The 15,201-nt window shown below is 40.9% G+C and overlaps 1 protein-coding gene and 1 long non-coding RNA gene across 3 annotated transcripts in view; both read left to right on the top strand.

Moving 5' to 3' along the window:
* GULP1 (GULP PTB domain containing engulfment adaptor 1) overlaps positions 1–15,201 on the top strand; it is a 918,177-nt gene that overhangs the window by 232,317 nt on the left and 670,659 nt on the right. The window lies entirely within an intron of this gene.
* LOC142097851 (uncharacterized) lies at positions 32–973 on the top strand. Its single transcript, XR_012678266.1, has 2 exons — positions 32–102; positions 581–973. It is a non-coding gene; the product is annotated as an uncharacterized LOC142097851 (long non-coding RNA).

The raw sequence follows: 15,201 nt of genomic DNA, 5'->3' as shown, positions 1-15,201 counted from the left end.
GGCACTTGGGTTAATGGTGCAGCGGGGGAACTGCAGCTAATCACGTCTGTGGGTGTGCACGCATGCGCGGGGACCTCCAGCGCATTGACTACTGGCGCCAAGGTATGCGGGGAAGTGAGGGGGTGGTCACCATGTCTGGTAGTGCCACTGCCCTGGGATGAAGGTCTGGAATGGCGTATCGCACGAGGGATCTGAGATCCCACGCCCGTCGCCATTAACCTCCTATTTGCTCGTCCGCGTCTAGGGGCAGTAGGAAGTGAAGGGAGTAGGGGGGGGGGGGGAATGCGTGCAGGGGAAGACTCCCGCAGCCTGGCCGGCACAATGGCATTGTGGCGTGAATGGGGCATAGTTGATTAAGGGCTGGTGACAGGGCACAAAATAAGGGGAATAGCCTAAAGGGCAGGGGACAGAAAAAGCGATGGGAATTTAGAAAGTTTGAGGGCAAGGAAAAATTTACAGGATACCACAGAAAGGAATGAATAGGGGAAAAGACAATACACTGTAACAAATTAAAGGTTTCAAGAACAGTCAAAAGTGTAAATTAAAGCATGTAATTGAATAAAACGTAGTCTCTGCACAGGTCTATCCTCTGGAAAATCCTGAGGAGAAGAGAAAAACTGTCAGTGATCTATTCTCTGTATGAGCAGCAAAACCCCTCCCCCTACATATCATAGGCCCCTTTTAAATTTCTGGGAAAAGTTTAACCCTTACAGTAAAATGCTGTTGTGCAATTGCAAGTCTGACGTTTAAAAGCATTCTAACCCATTCGGGTTCTCATTTTTCCTTGATATCACAATGAATTGCCTGTGAATTGCTACACCAAAATATATCATGTTGCTAATTACAGGTGCAATTATGTCTTCCACCAGTGAAGCACTTTACCAAATACACCAGTTGAGGTCACATTTTTTTATAACTCTCTTTTGATTGTATGAAATACAACAAATAACAATAAAACACAATCTTTCTGCGATGTTGTTCGTAACTAAGTTAATTTTAATATCATTTTTTTTATTTGTATTCCTCTATAGCTTCTGAAGTACTGTATATTTACTAGAACATTAGAAATAGGATTTAATTTTACAATTAGTTTTTTGGTTTTTTTTTTTTGCATATAAATTATTTGTAACCATTTAGGCAACCCCTACAATATAGGTAAAAACAACCCATGTATCTATTTAGAGGTAGCGTGTCTTGAACTTGCATCAATGGAAGAGCATCTGAAAAGGCCTCCAGACTTCATGGAGCCAGTTCCCTACCGGTTTATTTTTGATTTTTTCTTTCACCTCCACTTATCAAGTAGGGGAGTATTTGAGGTGGGGATGGTATTTATGTTGCCGAAGTGGTACTCCTTGTCCCCATCACTTTGTATAAAATACACAATGCATCTCCTACTTTTAATCGCAAGTGGCACAACCCCCTCATATCTGCAGAATCAGGAGAAAAAGAGTCAGTGGTAGTAACAGTGTAATGAGTACTGACACCCTATGTTTAGGCATTACTACCTATGGAAGCTTATGACGCTGGCATGTTACTATTCACTACAGCTAGCACTGGGTAATTGTGTAATGCTGACCTATTACTGGACAATACAACTAATGCTGATATATAATGGGACATTACTGATTTTAGTGGCTTATTAGTGAGTATTGCGACACTGCTAGCATATTACTGGGCACTATTCCGACTGTTAATACATTTATGAAAATGGTTTATTAATGGACATTACTGTAACTACTTTGCTTTAAGGTAAAAAAGACATCACTTGCACAAGGAATCGGACTTTTCTCATTAATTAATGATATGCCAAAAAATACAAGCGTTAAATATCACTTAAGTATATCATATTGTCTCATGAGGGGGTGCACCTCCAACGGGAACAATGGAAAATAGATCAAAGGAAAAGAGTTGGAAAGCACGGGCACTCCAGTCCACAGAAATATCAGGTTAAAACACCTATATACTTACTTTTTTCACTATTTTTTTTTTAATATTTCGCCTATAATTCCTAAATAAATGCTTCGGGCACGATATATATATATATATATATATATATATATATATATATATATATATATATGTGTGTGTTTTAACCTGACATTTCGGTGGACTGTTACTACTTTGCATATTATTAGACATAAGTACTACTACTGCTGGTACTTTACTATCTATTACTGATGGAAGATGAGGCTTCCGCTATGTTTAATAATAGCAACTGTGGCTAAGCGATAATTTGAAACACATTATATACCCTCTGAAGAAGTTACCTGAGAGTGAAAAAAAAGGCTCTGGGCCATGCCTACTCTAGGGTCATGCTATGAACTTTACCGCCTGGAACCTTATCCTTACCTGAAATAATTACCTGGCTTACCTGGATGGACTCACAGTCTGAGATAGGACTCTATACAGAGGAAGGATGGTTCAGTGAACAACATACCACACAAAGTCAACTTCTGTTTTTACCTTTGTGAGTTTATGACAAATTAAAAAGTTATTAAATATTTTGAATGTACTTTACGATTCCCTGTGTTTCTTGCTTCCATTATGCATTACAAGGGAAAAAGACATGCAGCGAAAAAGAATCAGCAGCTAAGACAAGACAGGATTTGAAGGCAAAAAACCTGCCAACTTTACAGCTTGCCTACAAAACAAATATGAGTGCAACTATTTATTGACACACTCTAACATATACTTATGTGTTCGTAACCTTGGAGCATTGCTTGTTTTTGGATGCTATGGTATTGTAGGCCTGTAGTCATGGAGCTGTAATTAAGTTGCCATGGTGTAGTTGCTTAGGGGTTGTGGTCTTTAGATGCTTTATATGCAGGTAATCATCGGAAAGTGGATGATTCAAGATAGGTGGTTCCTGTTATCAGGCCCAGCACTCCCATTAGGCAAGGTTAGACACTTGCCTAGGGCGCCGGGCTCTGGAGGGCGCCACAGAATACTAAATGACTTTAAAACTGCGGTGACCGCTGACCATACCTGTCACGGCCGCCGCACAGCATTCAGATGCACGGGGAGGGGGAAAGAGGCTATTTTGTCACCACCGCCGCCTCTCTGCTCCGTCTCTTCCCCTCCACTTACTAGTGTCAGTGAGTGGAGGGGAGGGGACGGAGCAGAGAGGCGGCGGTGGTGAGACAAGGTAAGGAAAGGCGGGGTTGAGGGGGCAGGAGGACGGCGCCGATTTTTTAAAAATGCCTAGGGCGCCATGGATGATCTAATACACTTTTAACATCGCATCAATATAAAAAATCAAATGGGTATTTTCATGCATATATATATGAAGAAAAAGTCACACTGTCCAGAACGGATGAAATTTCTGTACTCTCAAATGCTCAAAGTCAGTAGATCCATCAATCCATATATAGATAATATAAATCCAGATGTTATATTCCACCGATGTACATAAAAAATGGATAGAGAACACATCAAAATATGATGCATATGTCATTAAAATTATCAAGCACCTTAAAACACCTCAGTGGTCTTAATTAGAACTTATCACCACCACGTGTATTCAATCCAGTCCCTTCTATGTTTCAAACTTGCACAGGGGAGATCTCTGATCCAAACAACTTTGAAAATTATGTATATATGGGGATGTCCTCAATGATGTCAAATCGTTTCCTATATGTAGAATCTTGATGGTATATCCCGAGAAGAAAAAAATGCTACAGATGGTGCATTATCCCAATAACAAATATTTAATAGATTTAAAACACTTCAGTCAATGATAAAACATAAGCGAAATTCCATGAGAGAAAAACACCAAACATAACTGATAAAGTGGGACCCTTACCCTGTGTATGATGGTAATGGGCATGTAGGGAAACCTTTAGTCCCTCTCCGCAGATCGGGTAGCTGGCTGTTTCAACACCACAGACTCCAAACACTCGGAAATAAGTCCGAAACGATTCAGCGTGTGTTTCTCCTCTTAGTCACCGCCTCCTTCCGACGCGTTTCAATTCAAATGAATTTTCTTTCAAAAATATCCCATCCTAATATATTTAGAAACATATAATACATCTGCATATTCAATGGTGAACAAAAAAATATAAAATAAACATACAACAATCCTAAAATCTGTCATGCATATTTAAAACCATAAAGTCATAAATGGCCCTACTTAGAAAAACAATCTCTCTACTTTCTGAAATGCCTTAAATCAAAATGAATAACTGTATAGCTTGGAACATAGAATACTTGTATTTTAAAAATCCCTGTTTTTTAACATTCCCCCTCCTTGATGTCACTTACTGTGGGGAAACCTTAGTCTTTTTTAATAACAATTTATATCTCTCCTAAACGAATTCTACCATAAAAACCACTTAATTTTGAAATCAGAGTTTAGACCTTTTGGAATTTCTGATTTTGAAATTAAGTGGGTTTTTATAGTAGAATTCATTTAGGAGAGATATAAAATGTTATTAAAAAAGACTAAGGTTTCCCCACATTAAGTGACATCAAGGAGGAGGAATGTTAAAAAAACAGGTATTTTTAAAATATAACTATTCTATGTTCCAAGCTATACAGTTATTCGCTTTGATTTAAGGCATTTCAGAAAGTAGAGAGGTTGTTTTTATAAGTAGTACCATTTATGGTTTTAAATATGCCTGACAGATTTTAGGATTGTTGTTTGTTTATTTTATATTTTTTTGTTCACCATTGAATATGCAGATGTATTATATGTTTCTAAATGTATTAGGATGGGATATTTTTGAAAGAAAATAGTTGTATACTTGTCCGTAGTGAACCCGAGTCTAAACGGGTTGCCATGCTAACCGTATGCAAATTTGGAAGCATATGATTGGTTATGGAGTTCTTTAAGTACCGCCCGAAGCTTTGTCACCATATTGCCTTGATAAAGATTCATTTAAATTGAAATGCGTCGGTAGGAGGCGGTGACTAAGAGGAGAAACACACGCTGAATCGTTGTGGACTTATTCCCGAGTGTTTGGAGTCTGTGGTGTTGAAACAGCCGGCTACCCGATCTGCGGAGAGGGACTAAAGGTTTCCCTACATTCCCATTACTATCATACACAGGGTAAGGATCCCACCTTATCAGTTATGTTTTGTGTTCTTCTCTCATGGAATTTCGCTTATGTTTTATCATTGATTGAAGTGTTTTACATCTATTAAATATTTGTTATTTGGATAATGCACCATCTGTAGCATTTTTTTCTTCTCTGGATATACCATCAAGATTCTACATATAGAAAACTGATTTGACATCATTGAGGACATCCCCATATATCCATCATTTTCAAAGTTGTTTGGATCAGAGATCTCTCTTGTGTAAGTTTGAAATATAGAAGGGAGTGGATTGAATACACATGGTGGTGATAAGTTCTAATTAAGACCACTGAGGTGTTTTAAGGTGCTTGATTATTTTAATGACATATGCATCATATTTTGATAAGTGTTCTCTATCCATTTTTTATGTACATCGGTGGAATATAACATCTGGATTTATATGATCTATATATGGATTGATGGATCTACTGACTTTGAGCATTTGAGAGTACAGAAATTTCATCCGTTCTGGACAGTGTGACTTTTTCTTTATATATATATGCATGAAAATACCCATTTGATTTTTTATATTGATGCGATGTTAAAAGTGTATTAGATCATCCATGGCGCCCTAGGCATTTTTAAAAAATCGGCGCCCCCCCCCCCCCCCCCCGCAAAAATCGCCGCCCTCCTCCCCCCTCAACCCCGTCTCTCCTTACCTTATCTCACCACCGCCGCCTCTCTGCTCCGTCTCCTCCCCTCCACTCACTGACACTAGTAAGTGGAGGGGAAGAGATGGAGCAGAGAGGCGGCGGTGGTGACAAAATAGCCTCTTTCCCCCTCCCCGTGCATCTGAATGCTGTGCGGCGGCCGTGACAGGTATGGTCAGCGGTCACCGCACAGTTTTAAAGTCATTTAGTATTTTTATATTGATGCAATGTTAAAAGTGTATTAGATCATTAGCGCCAATTCTATTTCACTAATATTTTATGTCTATACTTATGTACATACGTTGATGGATAGTATGTAAGTGAAAAGTGGCAGCTGTTTGATTTTGTCAGCGCAGACATACCAATTTTTTGTTTTTTTTAAATGTGTTTATGTTTTGATGTAAAGGTATACTGTAAAGAGTAGAGTTTTGTATTTTGATAGGTTTAGATGTGGCAAAAGTAGAGTGAAGTGGAAGGGTGTGATTGATGTGGTAATGAGTGGGATGGTATGTAAGGGGATGACATGGGGTCAATAGTCAGAATGGGATGGAGCACCAAATGGAATGGGGAAAGGGGGTTAGTGGGGATGTGTGAAATGGATTAGAGGTGGAAAGTGTAGGTGTAATTGGGCATATCCATTATCAGCTAATGCCTTAATACATTGGGAAGTGATTGAATTAGAAGCAACAGTGGTGATTTGTATTAAAGAGTTCTACAGCAGAACCAGGTTTTGATCAATTAGACACTGAAGTGGAAATCTGTAAACACCATTCTTTTCATGGAGTCGCAACTACAGAGAAGATATACAGCGCAGAGAGGAGAAACACACGGTGTATGGTAATGTAAAAGGAATAAGTATTTAAGTGGAGGATAAATATGTAGACAATATCCAAGGGAAAATAAAAATAATTATTTATTGCTCTAAATCAGATAACATACATATGCATAAATAACTACAAAACAAACAAAGATATCCAACAGTAAAATAGAATAAAAAACTAAAATAAATTGATATTAAAATATGAGTGATTCATATAAATGTGGTAAATCTATATATATTATTTCAATCCGACACTGTCAGCTGAATCCTCTTATTAAGATGGTATAATGTCTTAGGAGTCCTCAGGTCCAGGAAATCCTATTCCACAATATTCCACAATAAAGTCACTTAATAAACGCCAAGTCAAAAATTCTCTCATATGAACAGCACCCAATAATCGGGTTCACGCAGAACAGAATTACTGACAGATTTCAAATAATCAATCTGATAAAATAAATGTTGGAAGGGAGTTTAGCAAATTCCTTGCACTTACAGTCTCCACAGCGTAGACATCCAACCTATTCTCTCTGTCTCCACTGCCGCTGAACTCATGGGTGATTCTCAGTACATAGAGTCAGATGTGCACCTTTTAATTGTCCGGATAACATCCAGAGGTAGTGAACATACGTTCCGCATGAATACGTCTCTTCAATCCTTTTGACTTGGAGTCAGGTAAATTCAATAATGATTCGAGTTTGCTAAACAGATCGGAGTAGAGTTATACTGGCAACGCGTTTTGTCCTCTCTTTGAGGACTTTTTCACAGCCATATGGAGTGGTAACTATGAACACATTCTACACTGTGCCGTAGATGTATTTTTAGAATACTGAGATTTGATACAATAACAAGCGCTGGCTTTCTTTCACCCTGACGCATAACAGATATGAATCTTCCAAGTCCCTCATGTCTGTAGTTGCCATGATCAAACCATTGAATCAGTTTCTTATTTCAACTTTTGTGACATAGATGGTTTTCTAACAGACAAATTGTAACAGCACTATGGTCCTGTGTCATCAGGACCTAAGGCTATTTGCTGGAACTAAGATGACATCATTTTCTTTGAAAGCAATGATTACATTATTTCTGGAGAAGTGTACATACTTTTCTATTGTGGTTTTATCAACATCTATTTATTTACTGCTACCAATTGCACAGTGCTGACAAAGAATATTTGTCATTCACCTCCATCCCTGCCCTATTGGAGCTTACAGTCTAAATTCCTTAATGCACACACAAAGATTAGGGTTAATTTTGTCAACAGTCAATTCACCTACCAGTATGTTTTTGGAATGTAGGAGGAAAGGCACGCAAACAGAGGGAGAACATACAAACTCCACACAGACAAGGCCCTGGTCGGGAATCAAACTCATGAGTCCTGCTGTGAGGCAGAAGTGCTAATCACTGAGCCACTGTGCTGCCCATGTTTGTATGTTTTAATAAATGTGGTTCTCTAATAACCTTGGCAACGAATGTAAGATTATTTTTTTCTCGCACTTTGGGTAATTTTAAAATGTTATTTAAATATTACCTATTTATTATATCGTTGGTTTAAGTTGTAGACATACGCTTTTCCATCTTTTTAATCGGTTTATATTCTTTGTGCATTAGCAAAATTCAAATAGGTAAGCAGCATTCTGTTTAGGCACTTAAGGACTGATTCAGCTTAGAACGTAAGTCCATTTGAGTATCGTATGGTGAGTGAAATAGACTGCACATGCACCAAAATAGGACTTTTGCCAATGAATGCAATTTAATGCAATTCATGCCTGAACGCAAATGACACTTACCACTGCCTACGACTTGAATGGCAAAACGCGGGTGGTATGGAGCAGGTGAACACAGCCCATTCCCTTTCTGCCATACTCTGAAGTACACTTCTTTTTAGACGTAATGTTTTCACCCACCCAGGGCAGGCATAATTGATGGATAATAATGATAGCAAAACACTGCATTGCTTTGCACAATCTAATGAGATTATTGACAATTCACCTGCACACCTGACAACACTCATCTCATTAAACAACACTATATAAGTGTATGGCAGAGGGACACCTTTGTGCTATTTAGTTTCACATGGTAGGTGAAACTCACATGATATTATTTTATTATAAAAGTATTTCATATGTTAGCTTATGTAGATATTGGAAATTGTCTGACCTTTTAAAGCATTTGCAACATACTTTTAGAAATGTATATACGTACTTGTATATATTAGCATAGCGATTTTATATATTAAAATGGTATGCTCATTTATGCCTAGTTGCATACATTTGAATTACACTTTTGTTTTTAAATTGATTTCTTTTTATTAAAACTAACATTACACGCTTTTTTATACTGATTTTTATATTTATTTTTTTAACACAATAAAACCTTAAAATATTAGCATGGATCAAGGTTTGTTAGCTGTAAGTATGTTTGGTCTATAATGTGTAATTTCAAAGGGGATACAAAAATCTACAATGCAAAATGTATTTTTTTTTCTTTCCCCTCTATCTTTCTTATATATAGCCAAACATTGCAGAAGAAATTCATCTGGAGGTTGACAGGGGTCGTCTCCTCCTAAACCAGCAACTGGTACACCATCACTGGCCCAGGGATCATGTCTTCAGACCACGAGTCGGTCTCATTGGGTAGTCTAATCCTGAGGTGATCCATCACTACAGGCTTCCACTTAATGTCATCATGAACATCTTGCACATTGTACAGAGTGACCTAGGAGCTCTGTAAAAAAATCCCTTCTGCAATACCGCTGACCAAATTCTAGGCTGTGTTACACTTCTGTGCATCTGGGTCATTCCAGACCACAGTGGGCATCGCGACAGGATTGTCCCAGCCCACTTTAATTCATGTGCTCAAGGTGGTGCTGTGGGCTTTCCTGTCACACATGAATCAATTTATATATTTGCCACTTGATGAGGAGTCCCATGCAGAGCCGTAACTAGGCAGGTGCGGGCTGTGCCGTCGCACAGGGCGCAGCGGCCCCCGCTATCTGCCTCTTTTACTGACACCTGACAGACCTCTGAATCAGACTCACGGCCGCCCGTCACATCCAAAATGGCAGCCATGACCCTGCTCCTCCCCCCTTCTGAACTCTGTGCTCGCCAGTGTGTTTTTTTGCACACATCATTGAACTTTCTTCAACCACCTATTGTAATACGATCCTGGGATACGCCATAATAATGATATGATCAAATGTCTTTGATCTTATTAATAACCAATCTCATTAATTATTGGGATATAATGCAATTTGCGCCTTTTTGACTATTTTAGTCACGTCGAATAATACGCACCCGTGCCATCTCAGATGTACTTTAGAGGCATTATTTCACTCAACCTTTTGAGGTTTCACCTAATACCATGCCAACCATAAACAAGGTATCCCAGTTGTTATGCTTGCGCATCCCAAATTAGAAATCGGTAAGAGCGACTTACGCGATCTCTGTCTTTGACAAGGCTATATATATATATATATATATATATATATATATATATGTACCGCCTAAATATTACACACATCTATTGACCTCCACTGTCAAATAGCCCACCATTATGTGTTAATCGCTAAATAAATACCAATCTATCATTTACCTCACTATACTGCATTATCTATATAAACATCCATTCATCCTATTCATTCCAGTTATCTAAACATACAAAGCAGGCATAAAGATACAAGTCTTTTACTTTACAAAGATAATCAAACATACAGTACATAAATGCATACATAAAATACAGATAATACATTATAGATTAAACAGACAATGCTAAAACCTCAGAAGTAAGTATTATCCTATTCTGTTGTGTGTGTGTGTGTGTGTGTGTGTATATATATATTTATACGTACTAGTGTATATGCTGTAAGACAGAAATGTATAGGAGTATATGGTCAGTATTGCTCTTTCGTGTTCTGTGTGTATAGATGTAACAAGAGAGAGAAAGAATGTGTTTTAAGAGTGTATGTTTAAATGTGTACAAAATGGGTTTAGGTGGTAGATAAAGAAAGATTAAATGAGAGAGAGAAAGATATAAGATAAATGAGAGAGTGATACAGGAAGATTGCATAGTGCCTGTGTGGGTAACATGTGGTCAGACCTAGCATATAGGATGAGAAAGAGATGAGGGGGATGGAAGTTCATTGTAGTGTAAATAGCAAACATTCCTGAGAAGCTAGCCTATGCAAAGTATATGTGAAAAGGTTACTTAAAGATTCAGAGAGTTAAATGGAAAACTTTACATATATGTGCAAGCAAAATAATTATAAGTTGCAGGCAGAATACATATAAGGTAAAAGATTCAAAAGAAAGTTAATAGAAATACATGCAATACAGACAGATATAAGAAGATAAAAGTTACAGACAGATAATGTATAAGCTTACTGTGGAGTGGTTATGTCCTGTGGGCTCCAGGTGTAAGAGAAGTCCCCAGCTTCCAAGTGTGTATGTGGTGTGATCGAAAGAGAGCTATTACAGACTTGAACCTTATAAAGCTTTACCCAGAATGCGTTGCTTCAGGTGGAGCTTGTGACCAATACCACACCCACACAACTGGACACTGCCTGCAATGACTCACTGCTCTGTGTTTCTCAGCTATGCTGTCCTGTGAGCACATGTATTCTTTTGATTTGTAATGCTCTCTGCCAAATGCCACATGTAAGACAATTTCTTTGGTTGAAATGCCCTGGCTTTCAGCCAGTTCATATCATAATCTGCACATACGTTTGGTGCATGTAAACAGCAGTGGAATGCTAGCGGACAATATGCGTGGCTCAAGCTCCGCCCACCACGACTACGCCATCAGCGGCGATATAGGAGCTCATTGACACCTATACTTATACAATTGGTTATCACAAGAGATAGAACCAAAGGTAACCAAGGGGAGGGATGTCTACTGGTATGATAGAGGCCGGTATAGAGCGGGGAGAAGGGGGGGATGTGTGCTGGTATGATAGAGGGTAGGGTGGGGGGGAATGTGAGCTGGTATGATAGGGATGGAGGGTGGATGTGTGCTGGTATGATAGAGGGTGGAGAGGGGGATGTGTACTGGTATGATAGAGGGTGGAGAGGGGAAGGAATGTGTTCTGGTATGATAGAGGGTGGTGAGGGGGAGGGGGTGCTGCTATGATAGAGGGAGTTGTGTGTGCTGCTATTATGGGTGGGATGTGTGCTGCATACTGCTATGCTTTATGAGAGAAAGGGGGTGGTATGCTGCCATAATATGTGAGGGAAGGGGGGTATATTAATACAATGTGTAATATGAGGGAGGGAGGTTGGGTGTCTTAGTACAAGGGTGGGAGGTAGGCTATTAATTTAATGGTGGCGTTTAGGTGGGGGCTAATTATTTAATGGGTACTATTTTATTTGTGGGGTGATGGGGGGTCAATTTAATTTACTGATGGAACTTTTTATTAGTGGGGTCTATTAATTTAAGATGAGGTGACGGGACCTTTAATTTAATGCTGGGGTGGTTTGGCTCTATTAATTAACTTTGGGGCTGAGTTTGGTGAGGAGGGCTATTTATTAAATGCGAATAGGAATTATTTAATTCCGGGGATGGATGTGGGAAATGGTTATATTTATTAAATATAAATGCTATTTTATTTATTGCTGGAGCTGTTTAGAGGGAGGGAAATAGGTTTATTTATTAAATAGGAATAATATTATTTTAATGTTGGGGCTAATTATTAAATGTGGGTGCTATTGATTTAACACCGGAGCTGTTTGGAGTTTTCTAAATTTCATGTACCGATTTTTTTTCAAAATAGGGCCTCCAACATTCCAGGATCCAGATACTTCCTCTGCACTAAGGCCATGCTGTGCTGTCCCTGGGCATCTTATGGTAAGTCATTTTTCAGAAACTACAGTTACACACACTGAGCACGCACACACAAGTACAGATACTAGGCATACATGCACTGGTACAGACACTGGACACACACATACAGGGTTAGGCACTCTGGGCACACACATATACAGTGTTTTGATGAGACTGAAGAAGGTAATGAGGGGGTTTAATGAATACAAATGAAATTAATTTTTGATCTGGGAATTACGGATTAAACTGGATGATGGAGTTAATGTTGATAGAGGTTTTATGATGATCCTAGAGTTAACAATTTTGAAGAGGGGTTAATTCATGAAGAGGGGGGTGGTATTTCACAAAAATGCTCTTTGTATTGTATGGGGTCACTAGGATGGTATCTGTATTGCAGTCACAAGAATGCTCTCTGTATTCTATTGTAACGCCCGAGGTGAACAGGACAGACTCACACAAATATCTTACCTTCCAAACGATGGCCACCCTCCGTCCACTTCTGAGTCATCCCAGCCGCTCTCCTATCCCAGCAGACAGCAACCGAACCTTTGTCCCCTCACTCCACTTCCCTCTAAGGAAGAAACAGACGTTAAGGCCGTGCCTAACAGAAATGGACTTCCGGTCCCTGCTCTCCTGCTCCTCTCCGTCACTTGTGGAAGACAGAAAACAACACAGCCGCCCTCTACACTACAAATGAGTCTAGAATGTACCACCCACACAACTGGCACTAGCTAACAACAGGCGCCTCGACCCTACAACAAACAACTAATTGATGGGTAATGGAACTTTGCTATAAACTTGGTGTATTGTACTCCCTAAACCTCCTCCCTCTACATACGGGGAACACCGGTCGGTGATCACGTTCTACGGAGGGCTGACCCTGTCCCTCACCCAGGTCGTACCGAGAAATCTATCTTCTCATTATGGGGTCACTCACGGAATCCCAAGGACCAGTCGCCTCCTGCACGACCGGGGCTAACTTGAGCAATGCGCCACCGGAGTGGCAGCCTCCGCTTGGAAAAGCCAGTGGCCACCACCGGAACTTGAGACGGTCGCCTTCACCCAAGTGGAACACCGCCCAATCTGGAACCACCAGAGACCCTGTCGGAACTCAGACTGGGCACCCAATTGGAACCACGGGACTGACTCCTGGAATTCAAAAGGGCTGTGCTGCACTCCCAGTGAGGTGCCCAATCACTGCCTCAGGAATTCCTTTGTAACCCTGGGGACCTACGGGACGGGAAGACTACTGTGTGTCCTAACCCTCACTACGTGTGTGCTCTATCTACCCCTTGTCCCCACAAACACAGATTATTACAGGATTACAGTCAGAAACAAGAGCCTACCTTTAATGGGGGCCTGATGTTTTGCACCTGTAAATAAACACACACAGCACAACCAAACACAATGCACAATACAGTATTTCACCACACAGGCGTAATAAGACTCTGCTTCTGTATCTGGAAGGCTGCCAACGGAATACACTTGCCTCTGCTATCTAACCAGCTGGGCTGTATAGCAGTAACAGGAGCCTTTTGCTCAACTGTTGCCTAGGACTATCACCTAGATTTTTTTACACAACTCCGGGACCTGTGCCCTATTGTAGCTCAGGGTGCTCACGCCTGTTCTACCTACAGGGCCTGGTGCCCTCTTTAGTAGGGGCCTTATGCCCCTCTAACTATGGGCTCTACGCCCAGCTACCTAGGGCCCTGTGCCCTGACTATGGGCTCTCTGCCCAACTAACTACAGGGCCTTGTGCCCTTTGCTACCTAGGGCTTTGTGCCTTGACTATGGGCTCTGAGCCCAATTAACTAGGGCCTTGTGCCATTATTCTTCCCTACTTATGGGCTTTATGCCCAATTGACTACAGTCTTGTGCCCTTACAAGTGCCTACCTATACTTACCTGCATCAGGGCCTTGTGCCCACTAACAGTAGCCATGGGCCTAGTCCCCGACAGTGCCCACGTGCCTTGTGCCCGACCTAACTACGCAGAGTATACTTACCTGCTCTGCGCAGGATACTCAACTTGTCCCCGACGTCTTCTCTGTGTCTTCCAGACCCTGCAGCCGGAGGCGCCTCTTCTCCTGTTTGGCGCGGCTGTTTTCTGGGCGGGGGCCAAGGGCTCCCTGCTGACGTCTCTGGCGCTTTGTGGCAGGGTAGCTCCTTGCCCTGACAAGGGCACCCTACTACCTTCGCCGGTGTTTTCTCTCTTCTTTTCTTCGGACGTTCCACGGTGTCTTCTCTGCTCCGCCGGACTTCTGAGAAAATGGCGCTCAGTGGCTCGCCGCGGCGCTAATAATTCAAATGGCTGGAGGTGAGCCAGGATTGGTCCACTCATCCGGCAGCCGATTGGCCAGCAGGGGGAGGTGATCCCTGATTTGCTCACGAGCACACTGCTGCCCGGACCTGCCGAAGAAGAGGAGAAATACTCACCGGCACTGGATCGCAGGAACGGTGAACATGTTTTCTTTTCTTTCTTCACTCTCTTCACGGGCACAGCAGCAGGATCCATCTTTGCCCTCTTCATGGGCGCTGCAACGGGACACTCCTCCACAGTATGGTGGTCATATGAATGCTCTCTGTATAGTATGGCGGTCATAGGAATGCTCTCCGTATAGTATAGCGGTCATAGGAATGCTCTCATAGCAATGCTCTCTGTATAGTATGGCGATCATAGGAATGCTCTCTTTATAGTATGGCGGTCATAGGAATGCTCTCTGTATAGTATGGTGGTCATAGGAATGCTCTCTGTATGGTATGATTTTTTTCCTCCTGATGAAGTCCATTGTTTTCACGGACGAAATGCGTTGAGGAATACTAGAGGAATACTATTTCCCGTT

Source organism: Mixophyes fleayi, chromosome 7 (assembly GCF_038048845.1).
Source record: "Mixophyes fleayi isolate aMixFle1 chromosome 7, aMixFle1.hap1, whole genome shotgun sequence".
NCBI lineage: Eukaryota > Metazoa > Chordata > Amphibia > Anura > Limnodynastidae > Mixophyes > Mixophyes fleayi.
The sequence above is the reverse complement of the archived record's forward strand: the minus strand, read 5'-3'. Positions and strand labels throughout refer to the sequence as shown.